The sequence below is a fragment of the Podarcis cretensis genome, assembly GCF_951804945.1.
Source record: "Podarcis cretensis genome assembly, chromosome: 9".
Classification (NCBI taxonomy): Eukaryota; Metazoa; Chordata; class Lepidosauria; order Squamata; family Lacertidae; genus Podarcis; species Podarcis cretensis.
The window spans coordinates 4,490,559-4,497,440 of NC_137178.1; positions in this window are offsets into that span (position 1 = coordinate 4,490,559).

Here is a 6,882-nt window from a genome sequence, read left to right on the forward strand (position 1 = left end):
CAACTTTCTGTAACTATCCAATCAGTGAACGTCACTTTCAATTCCTTATTTGCATATGTGGACCTGAGTGAAAACTATCTACCGTATCCCCCGGCCGGCCCAGGGTGAGAACTTCAGTGCATAACAAAGTTACCTACCAATTTTCCTCCTGGACCATTATGTTAGTGGCAGCGCAATAACAGTGGCGGCTGGACAATTAGGGCGAATGGGACCCACCTACAGTATATAGCGGTGTCAGGCGGCAAGGCACTTTGAAACCCCCGACTGTCGGGATTTCAAAGCACAGCACGGGGCTGTTTAAAAGCCCTTTTGCACACAGGGGAACTGACATGTGCGGCTCATGCAGAATCAGTCTCAGCCCCCTGCCAATCAGGTGACAGACATCGCTCCCCCTGCCACTGAAGTGACATCAGCTGATTGGCTGGGGGGGCGTGGCATTTAAAAATTGCCCTTGTTGGTCAAATTTGACCCCCTAGCAGGATGAGACTGGCCACAGGCCAAAGGTTAACTACCCCTGATTTGGGTGAATGAGACACCGGCTCACTAAACTGGTTAAAATGACCTAATTCAAAAACGTGTTTCCTGAATCAACGTATCTGAATGTGTGCTTTATGGCTCACTGCTCTTACATCCTATTATTTTCTCTGCCTGCTGCTGTTTATTTTTGCCCTATTGCTCTCAATTTTGCTGTTTAGCTATTATTTTTAATAGTACTTTATTGTCTAATGACCTGAGGATCTAGTCTGTATGGAAGGTGCAGTAGGAAAATATCTGTAGAAAGAGACACATTTATTTTTGTCACTGCGCTGCAGAGTCTTTGGAAATCCGCAACCACTGTGGCCGGAGAAAGGCTTTGACTTTCCGGATTTTAACGTCTTGTCTGCTTTGATTTTTTTTGTGGTTCAGCCTCAGTGCTGGGTAATGAGCTATTTTAATTATTCATGCCTTCGTTGAATTAATATACGCATTGCAATTGCATAGATGTTTTGGAAAAAACCATGCCTAAGCTATTCTCAAGGCAGACAAATGAAAGCCACCAATTTGTTCTCGAGGAAAAACAAACAAACCCAGAGCTCCCTGCTGCTGGAAAATCAATGCAGCCAACTGGAAAATAATATAACAATAATCAAGTTGAGCATAAAAGGCAGGGTCTGGTTTTTCTTTCAGACATCCTACACCTGACCCTTCTTGTTTAAAGGCAAGAGTATGCAATGGGAGCAAAGGCGGTCAAAAACCATTGCTTGTCTTGCTTGTCAATCAGAGCAGGGTCTGTGCATTAATTTGCTAGAACCCTAGGAGGCAAGAGCAGGTCTGCTTCCTTACTGAATTGAACCCACTTCGCTTTTGCTTGCATCTCTGCAGACGAAAGGGTTAGAGTGACATTTTTTTAAAAGCTGCTTAGTTCAGGTTGACCAGCGGGTTTGGTCCAATTTATTTAACACTTAATTACAACCGTAGATACAGAAACATGTCAAAGCTAGCAAAGGTTATCGCCAATTACTTCTGTTGGGAATGGGTCACTGTTCTTACGTGTTGGTGAAGACTTGACATTTTTATCCTGCAAAAAGTTTTTGCTTGAGTTTCCATTGAAATGAGGCTGCATTTTAATGTTTTAATTTATTCTTGTTTTTTAAGCTGTATTTCAATCAATTGTTTTTATATTTAGTGTTAGCCGCCCTCAGCCTGGTCTTGGCTGGGGAGGGCGGGGTATAAATAAAATTTATTATTTTTATTAGCCTGTTATGTACTGAGCTGAATCCTAGATCAATAGAATCCAGAACGCAGCAGTCTGATTGGTCCGCAAGAGCCACCCAATCCATCTCCAGATGGAAGTGAATCAGCAACCTGATTGGCCTGCAGGAGCAGCCAATCAGGCTCCTAGAGGAAGTGAATCCGAAACCTGATTGGCCTACAGTAGCAGCCCGGAATTAGCCAATCATGTGGGGCCCATTGTATAAATAATATATATATAGCTAGATGTTTTGGGGAAAGTTTCATTCATTGCTACTACGAGCTGAATAAAGAGCATGAAATTCACATTCGACTTGGAGTACAGTGGTACCTCGGGTTACATACGCTTCAGGTTACACACTCTGCTAACCCAGAAATAGTGCTTCAGGTTAAGAACTTTGCTTCAGGATGAGAACAGAAACCGGGCTCCCGGCGGTGCAGCAGCAGAAGCAGGAGGCACCATTAGCTAAAGTGGTGCTTCAGGTTAAGAACAGTTTCAGGTTAAGAACGGATCTCCAGAACGAATTAAGTACTTAACCTGAGGTACCACTGTATATTTCATAGCCCAACCTCCTGCATTGCAAGAATCTCAGCTAAAGCATCCATGACGGACAGCCAGCCAACATCTGCTTGTTGTTTAGTTGTGTCCAACTCTTCGTGACCCCCTGGACCAGAGCACACCAGGCCCTCCTGTCTTCCATTGCCTCCCGCAGTTTGGTCAAACTCATGCTAGTAGCTTCGAGAACACTGTCCCAACATCTCGTCCTCTGTCGTCCCCTTCTCCTTGTGCCCTCCATCTTTCCCAACATCGGGTCTTTTCCAGGGAGTCTTCTCTTCTCATGAGGAGGCAAAAGTCTTGGAGCCTCAGCTTCAGGATCTGTCCTTCCAGTGAGAACTCAGGGCTGATTTCCTTCAGAATAGAGAGGTTTGATCTTCTTGCAGTCCTTGGGACTCTCAAGAGTCTCCTCCAGCACCATAATTCAAAAGCATCCATTCTTTGGCGATCAGCCTTCTTGATGGTCCAGCTCTCACTTCCATACATCACTACTGGGATAACCATAGCTTTTACTATACGGACCTTTGTCGGCAAGGTGATGTCTCTGCTTTTTAAGATGCTGTCTAGGTTTGCCATCGCCTTTCTCCCAAGGAGCATTCGTCTTTTAATTTCGTGACTGCTGTCACCATCTGCAGTGATCATTTCTTCCCCTTTGCCATTTCTTCCCCTTTGCCAGAAGGTGATGGCACCAGTGGCCATGATCTTCGTTTTTTTGATGTTGAGCTTCAGACCATATTTGGCGCTCTCCTCTTTCACCCTCATTAAAAGGTTCTTTAATTTCTCCTTGCTTTTTGCCATCTAGGTTGTGTCATCTGCATATCTGAGGTTGTTGATGTTTCTTCCGGCAATCTTAATTCCGACTTGGGATTCATCCAGCCCGGCCTTTCGCATGATGAATTCTGCATATAACTATTTAAAACATTAAAAAAAATTTTTTAATCCCTCCTGTCATTCCTGGCAGATGTACTAGATGACCTAGTATGAAATTTACGGCATGCAATGCCCTAAGAGAGAATATTATGAAAATGATATACAGGTGGTACATGACACCAGTCAAGCTTGCAAAAATCTATCATTTGCCCGATAATACATGTTGGAAATGTAAAGAGACTGAAGGTACATTCTTTCACCTTTGGTGGACGTGCCCAAAGATTAAGGCTTTCTGGGAAATGATCTATAATGAAATGAAAAAGGTGTTTAAGCACACCTTCCTGAAGAAACCAGAGGCCTTTCTCCTGGGCATGGTCGGCCAATTGGTGCCAAAGAAGGACAGAACTTTCTTTATGTATGCAACAACAGCAGCAAGAATACTCATCGCAAAGTATTGGAAGACACAAGATCTACCCACCCTGGAAGAGTGGCAGATGAAGGTGATGGACTATATGGAATTGGCAGAAATGACTGGCAGAATCCGAGACCAGGGAGAAGAGCTGGTGGAAGAAGATTGGAAGAAATCTAAAGATTATTTACAGAAACACTATAAAATTTTTGAATGTTAATGATGCTGGAATGAAATGAAGTGGTTTTAGCAATAAGGTAAAACAGGAGTATGTAAAACTGGATTGATATTAGACGAAAATTTGAAGTTATAATAGGTGAATGTAGCACCCTGCTTGTGGTTAACGCTTAGCTGGAATGAAATATTCAACGCAGCAATAGAGAAATTAAAATAATAATTTATTTGTCGGACAAATAAATATGAGGCACAGTGGTATATGGTTACCAAGCTCTGGCCTGGCCTCCTGCCGTTATGGCCAGCACTTATATTTTCTCAATCCAGCCCCCTTTCTCCTCCTTTGTCCATTCAGCCTGGTTGAAATTCCTATTGGCTGTTTGCTAGAACCAATCACAAAAGATACACTCATTTCCTTTTGCCTTTTATGGGAAATAAAAGCTATATATTCTTCTATCTATAAATGACAAATAAGTAGTCATATATCTTACATTTGTCTCAACAAGGAACCTTAATTACCAGCTCACCTCTTGCCCTCCTTGCCCTATTGCCCTCCAAAACAGATAGATATTAGTTTTTTAAATTTTTATCTTAAACAGATGTCAAGGATCTTGAGTTCACATCAACATTGAAAGATCTCCTTCTTTTGGAGGTCTTTAAACAAAGGCCTGACAACCATATGTGTGCTCTAATGATGTTTCCTGCTTGGCAGGGGGGCTGGGCTGATGGCCCCTGTGGTCTCTTCCAACTATATGAAATAAGGATCTAGCATAAGGATTTAACATTTCTTAGTTTCTAATTCCTTTGCATAATTACATGTAAGCCAATATATTTCATACATTATCATAGGTAGCTTTTTAGAAGAATAAACCTTCTCAAAGTAAAAAAGGAAGATTTACAGCCTCAAAATAAAAATAGGAAGAAGCCTCTTCTTCTGTTTACACCCCCCCCCCCCTCTCCAGCCAAGCCAGTTGCTTTTCTATTTGCTCTTGGCCTTTTAACCTTAGGAAAATATGGCTCAAGTTTAATGGGAGGCACATGGTTTTATTTTACTATTTACCAAGTCTTAATTATGTTTTTTCTCAGCTTTTTTATATTCTGTAGTATGTAGGGTCAGTGTAACCTTGGCTGTCAGCCTGTAATTCCCTTTTTACGACTTTGAGAATTGTTTTCTGCTATAAATCAGGGGGCCCCCTTGTCCAGGAGGATAAACATCTTGCCAAAGTACTTAGGCAGCTGGTCTTCTGCCTGGCATGAAACATTTGTGAATTTTAAGCTAATTTTTAGAATACAGGAATCTGATCAAAATATAAGCCTTGATATAGATACAGGCTATGATCAGATGCCTCATGAAGACCAAGAACTAAGAGTAAATAGAGAGGGTATGGACTTGCTGAACTAACTATTAACTTGAATACAAAAATGGAGGCATGAGGAAGTCATGAAAATAAGCAAATGAATGATAAGATATCAGAATGAGGGATTTTTATTCTTTTATTTTTCTTTCTATGTTAAATTTTGGTTTTTGTATTCTCTTTGTGTGTTTTTTTATTTACTGTGTGTTGTTGTTTAGTCGTTTAGTCGTGTCCGACTCTTCGTGACCCCATGGACCAGAGAACGCCAGGCACTCCTGTCCTCCACTGCCCCCCGCAGCTTGGTCAGACTCATGCTGGTAACCTCGAAAACACTATCCAACCATCTCGTCCTCTGTCGCCCCTTCTCCTTGTGCCCTCCATCTTTCCCAACATCAGGGTCTTTTCCAGGGAGTCTTCTCTTCTCATGAGATGGCCAAAGTCTTGGAGCCTCAGCTTCAGGATCTGTCCTTCCAGTGAGCACTCAGGGCTGATTTCCTTCAGAATGGAGAGGTTTGATCTTCTTGCAGTCCATGGGGCTCTCAAGAGTCTCCTCCAGCACCAGAATTCAAAAGCATCAATTCTTCGGCGATCAGCCTTCTTTATGGTCCAGCTCTCACTTCCATACATCACTACTGGGAAAACCATAGCTTTAACTATACGGACCTTTGTTGGCAAGGTGATGACTCTACTTCTCAAGATGCTGTCTAGGCCTGTCATTGCCCTTCTCCCAAGAAGCAGGCATCTTTTAATTTCGTGGCTGCTGTCACCATCTGCAGTGATCATGGAGCCCATGAAAGTAAAATCTCTCACTGCCTCCATTTCTTCCCCTTCTATTTGCCAGGAGGTGATGGGACCAGTGGCCATGATCTTCGTTTTTTTGATGTTGAGCTTCAGACCATATTTTGCGCTCTCCTCTTTCACCCTCAATAAAAGGTTCTTTAATTCCTCCTCACTTTCTGCCATCAAGGTTGTGTCATCTGCATATCTGAGGTTGTTGATATTTCTTCCGGCGATCTTAATTCTGGCTTGGGATTCATCCAGCCCAGCCTTTCCCATGATGAATTCAGCATATAAGTTAAATAAGCAGGGGCCTTGTCGTACTCCTTTCCCAATTTTGAACCAGTCAGTTGTTCCATATCCAGTTCTAACTGTAGTTTCTTGTCCCACATAGAGATTTCTCAGGAGACAGATGAGGTGATCAGGCACTCCCATTTCTTTAAGAACTTGCCATAGTTTGCCATGGTCGACACAGTCAAAGGTGTACTGTTTTGTAACCCTTTTTCTTTTTGTTAAAACTTAATAAATATGATTTAAAAAATAATAATAGATGACCTCTGGGGCGCCCTCCAAATCTAGGACTATTGAGAAATTCATGGAGGAGGAAAAAATGTTATCCAGGATTATGAACTGTGAGGGCTGAGTGGAGCCTCCATGTTCAGAGGCAGTCAGGGGGCTAGTAGGGAATGTTATCATCCGGGTCTTTCAGACTCTCCTCGCCCCCCCACTTTCCCGCCTGAGAGCGCGCACGGCCACGCAGCTGGAGTCTCCGCCCTCTTTCGCGAAGCCCCTCGCCCAATGGGAGCGAGGCACGCTCGGAGCCGCCCAGCCCATTGGCTCCTGGACCTAGGACGGACGTTCAGCCCTTTTTGCCCGCCCCGTCGCTTGCGCGCGCACCTTCGCTTCTCCCCAACGGCTCCCTCCTTCGCTCGCGCCGGCGTCGGGCGGGAGGAAGCCCCGCCCCCGCCCCCGCCCTCCTTAGAGCGAGTCCCTAACAACGAGCGAGCGGG